Source organism: Ictidomys tridecemlineatus, unplaced genomic scaffold (genome assembly GCF_052094955.1).
Source record: "Ictidomys tridecemlineatus isolate mIctTri1 unplaced genomic scaffold, mIctTri1.hap1 Scaffold_91, whole genome shotgun sequence".
Lineage (NCBI taxonomy): Eukaryota > Metazoa > Chordata > Mammalia > Rodentia > Sciuridae > Ictidomys > Ictidomys tridecemlineatus.
The window spans coordinates 520026-537721 of record NW_027526141.1 but is presented as its reverse complement, the minus strand read 5'-3'; positions in this window follow the sequence as shown (position 1 = coordinate 537721).

Genomic DNA, 17696 nt, shown 5'->3' with positions numbered 1-17696 from the left:
ATAACCATACAGTATGTGCTTTATTGTGTCTGGCTACTTGTACGCAGTTAACATATTTAGTTTGTTTTTTTTTTTTTTTTTTTTGCTATTTGATATTCCGTTGTAGGAATTTATTTATTTAATGGTTGATGGGGTTTGGGAGAAATTTCAAGTTGTTGTTGGCTTTTTGTAAACATCGACACACATTACTGATGGGTGTATGTTAGGAGTGAATTCTGGAGACTGGGTGACATACACATGTTCAGGTTTTTTTAAATATATGTATATGTATTTTTAGTTGTCTATGAACTTTTATTTTATTTATTCATTTGTGGTGCTTAGAGTTGAACCCAGTGCTTGCAAAATACTAGGCAATCACTCTACCACTGAGCTACAACCTCAGTCCCCATATGTTCAGTTTTAATAAATACTTTCAGGCAGCTCTCCAAAGTGGTTGCACTTGCATAGACTAATAGCACAAGTGTATGAGATTTCTAATCTTAAATTCTCACAAATGACTAGCATTTTTATGTGTGTGTTTCGATTTTAGCCATTCTTGTGTTTTGTGTGTGTAATTGTATTTTTTTATTGTTTCAATTTGTATTTCTCTGCAATTTAATACTTTTTCATAGGCTTATTATCCATTAGTTGTTCTATTTAGTGGTCTCTTTTGAATGTTTATTTTTTTCCTGTGTTGTCACTTTTAATTAATTTATTGTTTTTCATATATCCTGTATATAAAGTTTTTGTGAGATATATGCATTTCAAATATTTTTCTCCAGTCATTGCAGTGAGTAACCACGCTCTTAAATATTTTTAAGGCAAACAAATTATTAAATTTATTGTAATCCAAATGAGTAGAACATAATTGACAACATGTCTGCATATCTCTCTCTCTCTCTCTCTCTCTCTCTCTCTCTCTCTACTGAAAACTACCTGTCAGAAGAATGGTTGAAATCAAAACTTTCTTGTAAACAAATTAGTGACCATATATCATAGCCTTCAAGCTTGTGGCATTCACTAGCAGGATGATAAACTCCTAGCCACAAAATGATTTTGAAGTAGAATATACCTGGTATTATGGTTTAGATGTGAGGTGTTCCCAAAAATTTCGTGTGTGAGACAATGCAAAAATCTTAGAGGTGAAATGATTGGGTTATGGAAGTCTTAACCCAATTAATCAGAATCGTCTCTTGATAGGGATTAGCTGGGTGGTTACTGTAGGCAAGTTGAGTGTGGCTGAAGGATGTGAGTCATTGGGGGTGTGCTTTGGTGTATACATTTTGTCCATGGTGAGGAGACTCTAAAACCAAGGCAAGAACTTTTATGTGAGTAATGTTACCACACATATTGAAGAGGAATAGGATATTTTATGAACTTCCTAAGACTTTTCCAAGAAAGTACATTATTTTAAAAATACTAATTTTCCTTGCAAGAACATTTACAAAGCTTCTATGTACCCTATATATTTTAAAAAAATATATGTATATGCATATTTAAATATATTCATATCAGGTCTTACCGTAAATCATTACAAAGAGACAGAGCTATATCATTTTTTGCTTTATTTCATTTTAAAAATTAATAAAGAGGAGAGAAGATTTGAAAATCCTATTTGTTCTTCATAAAACATTATATACTCAGTCTCATATAATCTGACACATGACCTAAAATTTTAAATTTTTTAAAATAACTTTGCACAAATGTTATTTTAATAGGGGATATTTTGAAAAAAACTACTTTGCACATGTGTTATTTATGAGTATTATTTAAGGCTCACTTGTCTCAATTACCAAACTCATAATTGTGAATCATAAATCTATAATTCTATGAAGCCTTTTCTACCATTAATATGCAAAAATATTGCTAATATATTTTGCTGGTAATTGGATAAGATACAAAGCTGGGATGTAGAGAAAATTGAGAAATGAATGTTTGCCTTGACATATTTTATATTATTCCCACTTTACTATCAATTGGCTAAGTGGAGTTTTTCCAGGAGAAATAATAGACCATTATCAATGGCTTTGACTTTGATAGATTCCTAAACTGGGGAGTCTTTTTAATATTTTAAAGCCAAGCATATTTTTTATGTAAAAAGCACACAGATATCAAATTTAACATTTTGTTATATAATTAAATAAAAATACCACTTTTAAGTCTAGATGGAGTCCTCTATTTAATATGGAGGTTAAACACAAGAATATCTGCTGCAGGCTGGACGGCGGGGGCCGCGTGAGCCTTGGCTCCGCTTCTGCCCGCTGCTGTTTTCACCTGCTGCCTTCCTGCTGGGCGCTTTCGCGGGTCGCTGTCAGTGCACGCCGGCTTGCGATGCTGCAATCCGGCTGAGCACAAAAACACAAGCCAGATGGAACTGAAACAAAGTTTTATTTTGTGAGAGGCCGTGTGCGTCCCCCTAACAAGCCGGTCCACACACCCACACACGTGTATCCCTACCGGACCCGGGGGGCTCCACTTCCCCCGGAACACCCTCCTACCATCCTTCCCCAACCAATGGGAACTCTCCAGGAGTCTTGTAACTTGAGTCCCCAAATGGGCCTAAGTGAACAGTAGGAGCCCAATTTCCATATGAATGTAATACTTTGCAGTGGCTCCTAGCATCTGCCCCCTTCTGTTTAATTAAGCAATGGCAATGTGGCTAGGGACCGTGCCTGGTAGGTTGTCCAATTTAACATGTGGTTCTTACCCGTCATGGGAGAACTGACTTTTACACGTCAGTTTCCTGTCTTAGGTTGAATCCACTGTAATCAGATCAACCCGTCACTGACTACCGGTCTAGCATAGCCATGCTTGTGGATAGGCCTAAGCACCAGTGGGGGGGTGAGGTTCTTGCCTCACCTCTGTTGGCCCCCAAATTTAACTTTGGTGCCAGTGGGGGGGTGAGGTTCTTGCCTCACCTCTGTTGGCCCCCAAGTTTTAGACCATCACTAGTAGAAGGGAGGAAGATACAGAAATGCCACGACACCAAGCCAATTGACGGCTCCTTAGGAAGAACAGTAACACTGGTGACACAGCAGCTAAGATATTTCAGCACTACCATAATTCACTGTATCAACAAATAGAGCACAATGCATACAGGTGATACATAGTCCAGGCAAGTTGTGTAAGCAGTTCAAAGTGGAGGAGTCTATCAATATGTCCATTTCCTCCCAAAGTAAATTAAGTCCTTGATTGAGCAGTTCAAAGTGGAGGAGTCTGTCAATATGTCCATTTTCTCCCAAAGTAAATTAAGTCCTTGATTGAGGATACTTATTGAGTTATATTGATTGATGTATCAGTTTATATAGTTTACTGTGATAGCTATCATAGAAGTTGTAGTTTGGTTTTATCTTAGTCTTCACCGGCATTGGGATGGAGATGGGAATTCTGGCCATGGTGCTAAAGAGACATTATCTTGAACAGAATTGTTAAATATAATGAAAAGGAAAGGTGAAAGTAAACAAACAGATCTGTTAACCACCTTTAAAAGCAAAATTTATAACAGCTGTTTACCTAATTTAAATTAAACCATATAAGTCACGTGATTTTTTTTTTTTTTTTTTTTTTGGATCCATTTATATCTATTTATACATGAGCGCTCCTTATAAATGAAATATGGACATACACACATACAGACATACAACACAAAACAGTGCATACATAACATAGAACATATAGGACAATAGTAAATAAAGGCCTTGTAGCTATACCTAGGTGAAATCTCCATTGCAATGTTTAAAAACTTTACAGTTAAAAAAAAATAAAACACAGTCAAAAAATAAAACTGATCAGAAAAACATTAACCTAGGTTTGTATGAGCTCAAAAAGAAAGAGAAAATAAATAAATAAATAAAATAGAACCTTATGATGTGGGAAAAATGTAATAATAAAATAGATATTGAAAAAGGCACCGTGGTAAATCACTGTTGTAGATGTAAGAATAGCCAAGCTGGAGCTCTGGATATCAGCTGTTATGGATTTGAGTCAAATCATCTTCTTTTTCTGTAGAAATTGTTTTAGTTAATCTCTCTGGAATCCAAATTGGTTGCTGTTCCTCCTGTGGAAAAACACAGACGGAGCCCCGACTCCAGACTATTACTGGGTCCGGACCTTTCCATTGTCCTGTTAGAATATCTTTCCAAAGTACCTTAGGCTTATGTACATTTTTCGGATACATATGTCTTTCCGCAGCACTAAGTCCTGATGAATCCAAATTTAGAAAGTTTAGAGTAAAAAGGGTTATTTTAAGTTTATCTTTGGGGGATATATACCCTTTTCCAATTCCTTCCTTTTGTTTTAATAAGTACATTTTAATAGTTTGATGAGCTCTTTCAACTATGCCTTGACCCTGTGGATTGTATGGGATTCCTGTTATATGAGTAATGCCAAATGATGAGCAAAATTGTTTAAAAGAGTTAGACGTATAACCAGGAGCGTTATCAGTTTTTAACTGTTTAGGAACACCCACAGTGGCAAAATTTTGTAAGCAATGAGCTATAACATCTTTAGTTTTTTCTCCGGCATGAAGGGAGCCCATTAAAAATCCAGAAGAAGTATCAACTGTAACATGTAAATATTTTAATTTTCCAAATTCTGGCAAGTGTGTAACGTCCATCTGCCAAATATGGTTAGGTATCAGTCCTCTAGGATTGACTCCAAGATTAACTTGTGGTAAAAATGTCACACAATTTTGACATTGTTTTATTATATGTCTGGCTTGTTCCTTAGTTATTTTAAAACGTTTTTGTAAGGTATTAGCATTGACATGGAACCTTTTATGAAAATTTATAGCTTCTTCTATTGTGGAGAAAATATGTATGTCATGTGTAGATTTATCTGCTAGTTCATTACCCAAACTAAGGGCTCCAGGCAACCCTGTATGTGCCCTGATATGTCCAATAAAGAATGGATCTTTTCTGTCCCAGATTAGAGTTTGTATAGCAGAAAACAAAGAGAAAACAGTAGAGGAAGGAGAAATCCTACCAGCATCTTCAAGGGATGCTATAGCATTAACTACATACTGGCTATCAGAGAATAAATTAAATACAGAATCTTTGAACATCATAAAAGCTTGTAATACTGCATTGAGCTCTACCTTTTGAGCTGATTGTTTGGGTACTAAAAATGTAAAAGTTTGATCAGGGGTAACTACCGCTGCTGTACCATTGTTTGACCCATCAGTGAATATATTTGGAGCATTCATGATAGGGTTTTTTTTTGTCATTTTAGGAAAAACTACAGGATGCTTAGACCAAAAGGACAACAAGGGATTAGATGGCAAGTGATTATCAAATGAGACACTAGATTTACACATGATTATTGCCCAAGTATTTAACTCATTAGCTAACTCATCAATTTGATCCATAGTATATGGAGTAATAATTTTATTGGGAGAAATCCCAAACACTCCCTTCGCTGCTTTTATCCCTTTGAGTATTAATTGTCCTACAGCCTCAGGATATCTAGTAAGAATAGTATTAGGGGAATACGATAAATGTATCCACAATAATGGACCTTCTTGCCAAAATACTCCTGTAGGAATATTTTTTGTTGGTAGTACAATAAATAATAAAGGCAAACTTATATCAATTCTATCCAAATGCATATTTTCCATATATGTTTCAATGATTTTTAATGCCTTTCTTGCTTCAGGCGTTAACATGCGGGGTGAATTTGGATCTGATGGACCTTTTAGGATATCAAATAAGGGTCCTAATTCTCCTGTTGGTATGCCTAGGTAAGGCCTTATCCAGTTTATGTCTCCCAATAATTTTTGAAAGTCATTAAGTGATTTGAGTTGATCTACTCGTATTTGAATTTTTGGTGGACGGACCATGGTTGAGGATAATAAAACTCCTAAATAATTAATTGGAAAATTTAATTGTACTTTATCTATTGCTATGTCTAGATTATAATTTTTTAGTAAGTTTGTAAGTGTGGCATAACATTCTAGCAATGTGTTCTTATCTTTATGTGCTAATAACACATCATCCATATAGTGAAATATTTGTAGTTCAGGATTTTGATTTCTAAGTGGCTGGATTGCTTTATTAACATAAATTTGACACATAGTCGGGCTGTTCGCCATCCCCTGGGGTAAAACTTTCCACTCATATCTCTGATCAGGACCTTCATGATTTAGTGCAGGGATAGTAAATGCAAAATGTGGACTATCCTCGGGATGAATTGGAATTGAAAAGAAACAATCCTTAATATCTATAGTTAACACATGCCAGGTTTTTGGTAAAGCAGACAATTGGGGAATCCCTGATTGAGCAGGTCCCATAATAACCATCTCATTATTAATGGCTCTTAAATCTTGTAATAATCTCCATTTACCAGATTTCTTTTTAATGACAAAAATGGGAGTATTATGGGGAGATACGGAAGGTTGTAAATGTCCTTCCGCTAATTGTTGTTTGACCAGATCGTGGGCTACTTGTATCTTTTCTTTAGTCAGGGGCCACTGAGGAACCCACACTGGTCTTTCTGATTTCCATGTAATTTTGATTGTCTCAGTGGCCCTTTTTGAAAACCCAATCCATGTTTATTTATTTCTTGATCTATTTGAATTGGTGCTATCATATCTTGATCTTGTTTCCTTAATCCTTTTTCTTTTCTAAAGCCTTGTTTAGCCCTACTAGTGGGCGCGTTAGAATTGACGTTATTTGTTAATGTCAATCCTAATTGATCTAGGACATCCCGTCCCCATAAATTTATGGGAAGATGGTCCAATACATAAGGCTGTATAGTTCCTTCACATCCTTCAGGATCCCTCCAATCTAATACCATAGCACTTCTATGGGGGTTAGTTGCCACTCCTAGGCCTCGAAGCGTTTGAGTGGCTTGTTGCAATGGCCAGTGCTTTGGCCATTCCTGACGAGATATGATGCTGAGGTCAGCACCTGTGTCCAGCAGCCCATTAAAATCATGTCCTTGAATATTTAATTTTAGCATTGGGCGAGAATCTAAATTTAAAGAAAGCATAGCCCAATCTACACCTGTGGAGCCTAATCCCTTGGAACCTCTTTCTACATTACAACTGGAAAATTCATCATGTAGGCTGGGTATTATTAATAACTGTGCTATTCTATCTCCTGATGAAATTACGGATATACCTCTTGGAGAACTGGCTATAATTTTTATTTCACCCTCATAATCGGGATCAATTACCCCAGGACTTATCATAAGTCCTTTTAGTGTAGAAGAACTGCGTCCTAATAATAAGCCTACTGTTCCTTGGGGAAGAGGTCCTTTTATTCCTGTGGGAATGATTTGAACTCCCATCTCTGGAGTTAATACTGCTCTGGCAGAGGCACAGATGTCCAACCCTGCGCTCCCTCTAGTTTGTCTGATGAGGGATCTGATGGATAGTGCGTCCTGGGCACTACCTTGATGGTGCTGCTGGGTTCCTCCATTGCCCCGTATATTTGTGGCTTTGGGCCCCGGGGCATTGGGCCCTCCAATTCGTTTTTTGACAACGGGGCCTGATACCTTTCTCCACGATATTGTGGGTAGACACTTGGTCTTTGTCCATTTTTTGATAACGGAATACCCTCTATGGTGGTTTGAGAACGGCATTCATTAGCCCAATGTCTCCCTCTATGGCATCGTGGGCAAATACCCGGGATTCTACTCCTTTGATACCTAGCTTTGTTAAACCCTCCTCCTATGGGGCAATTTCTTTTAAAATGTCCTTTCTGATTGCAATTATAGCATGTTTTTGGTTTGGTATCTAAAGCCTGTTTTACTTCAGCTGCCATGACTTGTCCTTGTTCATCAATGTCGCTACATAATTTAATATATGTGTTTAAATCTCCATGTTTCCACGGTCTAATGACCTCTTTGCAGCAACGATTTGCTTGGTCATAAGCCAGTTGTTTTATAAATGGCATTGCCTGTTCTGTATTTTCAAATGTCTTAGAGGCTGTTTCAATAAGTCTAGCTACAAAGTCAGCGTAGGGCTCATTAACTCCTTGTGTTATCTTAGATAGTTGACCTTGTAAATCCCCTTGTCCCTTCAAAGTTTTCCATGCCTTAATTGCATTCATAGTGATCTGAGCGTATACGCCAGGATCATATCTAATCTGTTGCCTCTGACCCTCATAAGGTCCTTTCCCCAATAGCATTTGAGAATCTCTTTCAGGATAACCTGCTGCTGCATTTCGCCTAGCTGTCTCCCTGCAAAATTCCTCATTGGCAATTTTCCATAATAAATATTGTCCTCCATTTAGCACAGAGTGACACACGCTAGCCCAATCTTCTGGTGTTAAGTCCCAGCTGGTAATAGATTCGACCATTCTGACAGTAAAGGGAGCCGCAGGCCCGTAGGTTTGTACAGCTTCCTTTAATTGCTTTACTATTTTGAAATCTAAGGCACGGTAAACTCGTTCCCTTTCTTCTCCCCGCTCAACTACAGGGCATGCTAACTTTTGGGGTCCTGCCTCAGGATTCTGTTCATCACCTATGGAAACTGAGGGCTGCTCAGCTACAGGTGAAGCTGTTGGTTGAATTACGCCCTCTGGTGATGGAACGGAGTTAGTACTAGCCTCCCTATCTGAGGGTCGTTTTTTCCCTAAGCTTGCCTTCTTCAATTTTTCTTCTGTCTGACTAGCTTGAGGGACCTTTTGTTTTGCTTGACCTAATAAGTTTTCTGCCATAGCCTGGACCTCTAACAATTTACTTAACAGTCTTTCGGTTTGTTTTTTACTAGATTCTAATCTACTATAAAGGTAACGTAACCCAATAAGGTAGGATAGAAGAAAGCCAAAACAGAATGAAACAGAAACGGAGAGGAGAAAAATGATTATATCAATTTTTTCTTTCTCAGGGCCGAATAACTTAAAACCTTGAGCCAACCATTTTTCCCAATTCGCCTGAAAAAATTGTAAGGCTAGAGAGCCTGAAATAAAAGCAGAATAAATCAAAACAAAAATACCCATTCTGTCGCCTTTCCTTAGGGGCGAGCGATATCACTCACCTATAAATTTTGGGCGTTCCCCGTACAAGGGCCACCAAAATGCTGCAGGCTGGACGGCGGGGGCCGCGTGAGCCTTGGCTCCGCTTCTGCCCGCTGCTGTTTTCACCTGCTGCCTTCCTGCTGGGCGCTTTCGCGGGTCGCTGTCAGTGCACGCCGGCTTGCGATGCTGCAATCCGGCTGAGCACAAAAACACAAGCCAGATGGAACTGAAACAAAGTTTTATTTTGTGAGAGGCCGTGTGCGTCCCCCTAACAAGCCGGTCCACACACCCACACACGTGTATCCCTACCGGACCCGGGGGGCTCCACTTCCCCCGGAACACCCTCCTACCATCCTTCCCCAACCAATGGGAACTCTCCAGGAGTCTTGTAACTTGAGTCCCCAAATGGGCCTAAGTGAACAGTAGGAGCCCAATTTCCATATGAATGTAATACTTTGCAGTGGCTCCTAGCATCTGCCCCCTTCTGTTTAATTAAGCAATGGCAATGTGGCTAGGGACCGTGCCTGGTAGGTTGTCCAATTTAACATGTGGTTCTTACCCGTCATGGGAGAACTGACTTTTACACGTCAGTTTCCTGTCTTAGGTTGAATCCACTGTAATCAGATCAACCCGTCACTGACTACCGGTCTAGCATAGCCATGCTTGTGGATAGGCCTAAGCACCAGTGGGGGGGTGAGGTTCTTGCCTCACCTCTGTTGGCCCCCAAATTTAACTTTGGTGCCAGTGGGGGGGTGAGGTTCTTGCCTCACCTCTGTTGGCCCCCAAGTTTTAGACCATCACTAGTAGAAGGGAGGAAGATACAGAAATGCCACGACACCAAGCCAATTGACGGCTCCTTAGGAAGAACAGTAACACTGGTGACACAGCAGCTAAGATATTTCAGCACTACCATAATTCACTGTATCAACAAATAGAGCACAATGCATACAGGTGATACATAGTCCAGGCAAGTTGTGTAAGCAGTTCAAAGTGGAGGAGTCTATCAATATGTCCATTTCCTCCCAAAGTAAATTAAGTCCTTGATTGAGCAGTTCAAAGTGGAGGAGTCTGTCAATATGTCCATTTTCTCCCAAAGTAAATTAAGTCCTTGATTGAGGATACTTATTGAGTTATATTGATTGATGTATCAGTTTATATAGTTTACTGTGATAGCTATCATAGAAGTTGTAGTTTGGTTTTATCTTAGTCTTCACCGGCATTGGGATGGAGATGGGAATTCTGGCCATGGTGCTAAAGAGACATTATCTTGAACAGAATTGTTAAATATAATGAAAAGGAAAGGTGAAAGTAAACAAACAGATCTGTTAACCACCTTTAAAAGCAAAATTTATAACAGCTGTTTACCTAATTTAAATTAAACCATATAAGTCACGTGATTTTTTTTTTTTTTTTTTTTTTGGATCCATTTATATCTATTTATACATGAGCGCTCCTTATAAATGAAATATGGACATACACACATACAGACATACAACACAAAACAGTGCATACATAACATAGAACATATAGGACAATAGTAAATAAAGGCCTTGTAGCTATACCTAGGTGAAATCTCCATTGCAATGTTTAAAAACTTTACAGTTAAAAAAAAATAAAACACAGTCAAAAAATAAAACTGATCAGAAAAACATTAACCTAGGTTTGTATGAGCTCAAAAAGAAAGAGAAAATAAATAAATAAATAAAATAGAACCTTATGATGTGGGAAAAATGTAATAATAAAATAGATATTGAAAAAGGCACCGTGGTAAATCACTGTTGTAGATGTAAGAATAGCCAAGCTGGAGCTCTGGATATCAGCTGTTATGGATTTGAGTCAAATCATCTTCTTTTTCTGTAGAAATTGTTTTAGTTAATCTCTCTGGAATCCAAATTGGTTGCTGTTCCTCCTGTGGAAAAACACAGACGGAGCCCCGACTCCAGACTATTACTGGGTCCGGACCTTTCCATTGTCCTGTTAGAATATCTTTCCAAAGTACCTTAGGCTTATGTACATTTTTCGGATACATATGTCTTTCCGCAGCACTAAGTCCTGATGAATCCAAATTTAGAAAGTTTAGAGTAAAAAGGGTTATTTTAAGTTTATCTTTGGGGGATATATACCCTTTTCCAATTCCTTCCTTTTGTTTTAATAAGTACATTTTAATAGTTTGATGAGCTCTTTCAACTATGCCTTGACCCTGTGGATTGTATGGGATTCCTGTTATATGAGTAATGCCAAATGATGAGCAAAATTGTTTAAAAGAGTTAGACGTATAACCAGGAGCGTTATCAGTTTTTAACTGTTTAGGAACACCCACAGTGGCAAAATTTTGTAAGCAATGAGCTATAACATCTTTAGTTTTTTCTCCGGCATGAAGGGAGCCCATTAAAAATCCAGAAGAAGTATCAACTGTAACATGTAAATATTTTAATTTTCCAAATTCTGGCAAGTGTGTAACGTCCATCTGCCAAATATGGTTAGGTATCAGTCCTCTAGGATTGACTCCAAGATTAACTTGTGGTAAAAATGTCACACAATTTTGACATTGTTTTATTATATGTCTGGCTTGTTCCTTAGTTATTTTAAAACGTTTTTGTAAGGTATTAGCATTGACATGGAACCTTTTATGAAAATTTATAGCTTCTTCTATTGTGGAGAAAATATGTATGTCATGTGTAGATTTATCTGCTAGTTCATTACCCAAACTAAGGGCTCCAGGCAACCCTGTATGTGCCCTGATATGTCCAATAAAGAATGGATCTTTTCTGTCCCAGATTAGAGTTTGTATAGCAGAAAACAAAGAGAAAACAGTAGAGGAAGGAGAAATCCTACCAGCATCTTCAAGGGATGCTATAGCATTAACTACATACTGGCTATCAGAGAATAAATTAAATACAGAATCTTTGAACATCATAAAAGCTTGTAATACTGCATTGAGCTCTACCTTTTGAGCTGATTGTTTGGGTACTAAAAATGTAAAAGTTTGATCAGGGGTAACTACCGCTGCTGTACCATTGTTTGACCCATCAGTGAATATATTTGGAGCATTCATGATAGGGTTTTTTTTTGTCATTTTAGGAAAAACTACAGGATGCTTAGACCAAAAGGACAACAAGGGATTAGATGGCAAGTGATTATCAAATGAGACACTAGATTTACACATGATTATTGCCCAAGTATTTAACTCATTAGCTAACTCATCAATTTGATCCATAGTATATGGAGTAATAATTTTATTGGGAGAAATCCCAAACACTCCCTTCGCTGCTTTTATCCCTTTGAGTATTAATTGTCCTACAGCCTCAGGATATCTAGTAAGAATAGTATTAGGGGAATACGATAAATGTATCCACAATAATGGACCTTCTTGCCAAAATACTCCTGTAGGAATATTTTTTGTTGGTAGTACAATAAATAATAAAGGCAAACTTATATCAATTCTATCCAAATGCATATTTTCCATATATGTTTCAATGATTTTTAATGCCTTTCTTGCTTCAGGCGTTAACATGCGGGGTGAATTTGGATCTGATGGACCTTTTAGGATATCAAATAAGGGTCCTAATTCTCCTGTTGGTATGCCTAGGTAAGGCCTTATCCAGTTTATGTCTCCCAATAATTTTTGAAAGTCATTAAGTGATTTGAGTTGATCTACTCGTATTTGAATTTTTGGTGGACGGACCATGGTTGAGGATAATAAAACTCCTAAATAATTAATTGGAAAATTTAATTGTACTTTATCTATTGCTATGTCTAGATTATAATTTTTTAGTAAGTTTGTAAGTGTGGCATAACATTCTAGCAATGTGTTCTTATCTTTATGTGCTAATAACACATCATCCATATAGTGAAATATTTGTAGTTCAGGATTTTGATTTCTAAGTGGCTGGATTGCTTTATTAACATAAATTTGACACATAGTCGGGCTGTTCGCCATCCCCTGGGGTAAAACTTTCCACTCATATCTCTGATCAGGACCTTCATGATTTAGTGCAGGGATAGTAAATGCAAAATGTGGACTATCCTCGGGATGAATTGGAATTGAAAAGAAACAATCCTTAATATCTATAGTTAACACATGCCAGGTTTTTGGTAAAGCAGACAATTGGGGAATCCCTGATTGAGCAGGTCCCATAATAACCATCTCATTATTAATGGCTCTTAAATCTTGTAATAATCTCCATTTACCAGATTTCTTTTTAATGACAAAAATGGGAGTATTATGGGGAGATACGGAAGGTTGTAAATGTCCTTCCGCTAATTGTTGTTTGACCAGATCGTGGGCTACTTGTATCTTTTCTTTAGTCAGGGGCCACTGAGGAACCCACACTGGTCTTTCTGATTTCCATGTAATTTTGATTGTCTCAGTGGCCCTTTTTGAAAACCCAATCCATGTTTATTTATTTCTTGATCTATTTGAATTGGTGCTATCATATCTTGATCTTGTTTCCTTAATCCTTTTTCTTTTCTAAAGCCTTGTTTAGCCCTACTAGTGGGCGCGTTAGAATTGACGTTATTTGTTAATGTCAATCCTAATTGATCTAGGACATCCCGTCCCCATAAATTTATGGGAAGATGGTCCAATACATAAGGCTGTATAGTTCCTTCACATCCTTCAGGATCCCTCCAATCTAATACCATAGCACTTCTATGGGGGTTAGTTGCCACTCCTAGGCCTCGAAGCGTTTGAGTGGCTTGTTGCAATGGCCAGTGCTTTGGCCATTCCTGACGAGATATGATGCTGAGGTCAGCACCTGTGTCCAGCAGCCCATTAAAATCATGTCCTTGAATATTTAATTTTAGCATTGGGCGAGAATCTAAATTTAAAGAAAGCATAGCCCAATCTACACCTGTGGAGCCTAATCCCTTGGAACCTCTTTCTACATTACAACTGGAAAATTCATCATGTAGGCTGGGTATTATTAATAACTGTGCTATTCTATCTCCTGATGAAATTACGGATATACCTCTTGGAGAACTGGCTATAATTTTTATTTCACCCTCATAATCGGGATCAATTACCCCAGGACTTATCATAAGTCCTTTTAGTGTAGAAGAACTGCGTCCTAATAATAAGCCTACTGTTCCTTGGGGAAGAGGTCCTTTTATTCCTGTGGGAATGATTTGAACTCCCATCTCTGGAGTTAATACTGCTCTGGCAGAGGCACAGATGTCCAACCCTGCGCTCCCTCTAGTTTGTCTGATGAGGGATCTGATGGATAGTGCGTCCTGGGCACTACCTTGATGGTGCTGCTGGGTTCCTCCATTGCCCCGTATATTTGTGGCTTTGGGCCCCGGGGCATTGGGCCCTCCAATTCGTTTTTTGACAACGGGGCCTGATACCTTTCTCCACGATATTGTGGGTAGACACTTGGTCTTTGTCCATTTTTTGATAACGGAATACCCTCTATGGTGGTTTGAGAACGGCATTCATTAGCCCAATGTCTCCCTCTATGGCATCGTGGGCAAATACCCGGGATTCTACTCCTTTGATACCTAGCTTTGTTAAACCCTCCTCCTATGGGGCAATTTCTTTTAAAATGTCCTTTCTGATTGCAATTATAGCATGTTTTTGGTTTGGTATCTAAAGCCTGTTTTACTTCAGCTGCCATGACTTGTCCTTGTTCATCAATGTCGCTACATAATTTAATATATGTGTTTAAATCTCCATGTTTCCACGGTCTAATGACCTCTTTGCAGCAACGATTTGCTTGGTCATAAGCCAGTTGTTTTATAAATGGCATTGCCTGTTCTGTATTTTCAAATGTCTTAGAGGCTGTTTCAATAAGTCTAGCTACAAAGTCAGCGTAGGGCTCATTAACTCCTTGTGTTATCTTAGATAGTTGACCTTGTAAATCCCCTTGTCCCTTCAAAGTTTTCCATGCCTTAATTGCATTCATAGTGATCTGAGCGTATACGCCAGGATCATATCTAATCTGTTGCCTCTGACCCTCATAAGGTCCTTTCCCCAATAGCATTTGAGAATCTCTTTCAGGATAACCTGCTGCTGCATTTCGCCTAGCTGTCTCCCTGCAAAATTCCTCATTGGCAATTTTCCATAATAAATATTGTCCTCCATTTAGCACAGAGTGACACACGCTAGCCCAATCTTCTGGTGTTAAGTCCCAGCTGGTAATAGATTCGACCATTCTGACAGTAAAGGGAGCCGCAGGCCCGTAGGTTTGTACAGCTTCCTTTAATTGCTTTACTATTTTGAAATCTAAGGCACGGTAAACTCGTTCCCTTTCTTCTCCCCGCTCAACTACAGGGCATGCTAACTTTTGGGGTCCTGCCTCAGGATTCTGTTCATCACCTATGGAAACTGAGGGCTGCTCAGCTACAGGTGAAGCTGTTGGTTGAATTACGCCCTCTGGTGATGGAACGGAGTTAGTACTAGCCTCCCTATCTGAGGGTCGTTTTTTCCCTAAGCTTGCCTTCTTCAATTTTTCTTCTGTCTGACTAGCTTGAGGGACCTTTTGTTTTGCTTGACCTAATAAGTTTTCTGCCATAGCCTGGACCTCTAACAATTTACTTAACAGTCTTTCGGTTTGTTTTTTACTAGATTCTAATCTACTATAAAGGTAACGTAACCCAATAAGGTAGGATAGAAGAAAGCCAAAACAGAATGAAACAGAAACGGAGAGGAGAAAAATGATTATATCAATTTTTTCTTTCTCAGGGCCGAATAACTTAAAACCTTGAGCCAACCATTTTTCCCAATTCGCCTGAAAAAATTGTAAGGCTAGAGAGCCTGAAATAAAAGCAGAATAAATCAAAACAAAAATACCCATTCTGTCGCCTTTCCTTAGGGGCGAGCGATATCACTCACCTATAAATTTTGGGCGTTCCCCGTACAAGGGCCACCAAAATGCTGCAGGCTGGACGGCGGGGGCCGCGTGAGCCTTGGCTCCGCTTCTGCCCGCTGCTGTTTTCACCTGCTGCCTTCCTGCTGGGCGCTTTCGCGGGTCGCTGTCAGTGCACGCCGGCTTGCGATGCTGCAATCCGGCTGAGCACAAAAACACAAGCCAGATGGAACTGAAACAAAGTTTTATTTTGTGAGAGGCCGTGTGCGTCCCCCTAACAAGCCGGTCCACACACCCACACACGTGTATCCCTACCGGACCCGGGGGGCTCCACTTCCCCCGGAACACCCTCCTACCATCCTTCCCCAACCAATGGGAACTCTCCAGGAGTCTTGTAACTTGAGTCCCCAAATGGGCCTAAGTGAACAGTAGGAGCCCAATTTCCATATGAATGTAATACTTTGCAGTGGCTCCTAGCAAATATCTAAAGTCATTGTCAGTTTCTCAAAAAACAGTTTGATTTATATTTATTTTCCAAACACATACTTTGATGTAGGCCTAGACTTCTGATCCAGAAGCATGCAAGACATTATCTTATCCTGGGAGTTATTTTGGGTGGGAGCCAGTCTGCCTCTGTCATAAAGAAACCTATATATGATTCCTAAAGGATACTTTCGTGCAAAACTGCAATCAATGAGTCTACCACGGAGAGTTAACTGCAAAACATATCCTTTGACAATTCAATCTTTGAGTAGAATTGCTTACTACTAACAACCTGGATGCAGTAGATTGTGCATCCAAGAAATTTTTAGTTTCATATGAGCTGTTTGCGTAAGATAAACAGAAAAATTAGTTTATCCTTTAGAACTAAAATATTTATTTTGGTACTTCTTTTTTTGCTTGCCAATGTAATGTTGAAAATAATATATCTTTATATTTATTCTAAATTCAATTTCCTTCTTGCTTCTTTCCTACCACCACCTGAATTTGATAGGTGCAGAGTTTTAATTCATTGTAAATTATGTTTATAATTTTGGAGGTTATGCTTTAATTTGTATTTCTCAATTCATCATCTTGATGCTGACTTACAGATCATGAGTAAATGAACAGAGGTCTGTAGTTTGTCCCAACTCCTTCCCTTCATTCTTCCTTCCTTTTTTCCACTTCTGACAGTTCTTCCCTTGCTTTTATGGGGTCATAGTATTAGTCATATGCATTCTACTCTCTAAATCAGGTGTTCCATGGTTTTTAAACAAGATGAATTTAAGAAGTAAAAAAAAAAAAAAGAAAATATCCTCTAAAATTTATGGTTATATTATTAAAATTCACTGCAGATTTTTCATTCTACCACTAGAATATATCCTTGCTATCAATATTTTTTAATTTATACTTACTGACAAAGTAAATCTCTTATCTTTTTAGACCAACAGGAGTAAAACAAATTCCTTAATGTTTGAGGATCCAATGCTAGCTAAAACAGAGTTTCATCCATAATTTTCATACATAAAATTTACTTTGGTGATTAAGTTCTAAATATAACAAATAAAGGCTTAGCAATATGTCTTTCAAAGAATGTATTAGTAGCTGGAAATGAATCACCCATTAAGATTTCCATTTACTCTTTATGGGAGTAAAAGACACTTTCACAGTAATCATTGTTTTCAGAAATACTAACTTAAAAGGAGCAAAAAAAGGGTCTAGTATTTGTGAATAGATGTGTGTATGTATATTTCAATCTTTTCAGACTGCTATAAGAAAAATACCACAGACCATGTGACTTTGACAGCAAAACCTATTTCTCATAATTCTGGAGGCTTGAATCGAGGCATTGGGTGAAGGCTCACTTCCTGGTTCATACTGATATATATATATATATATGCATTCATATACATACACTCATATATATTTTATATATATATATATACATACAAACATATAGGCACCTAATATA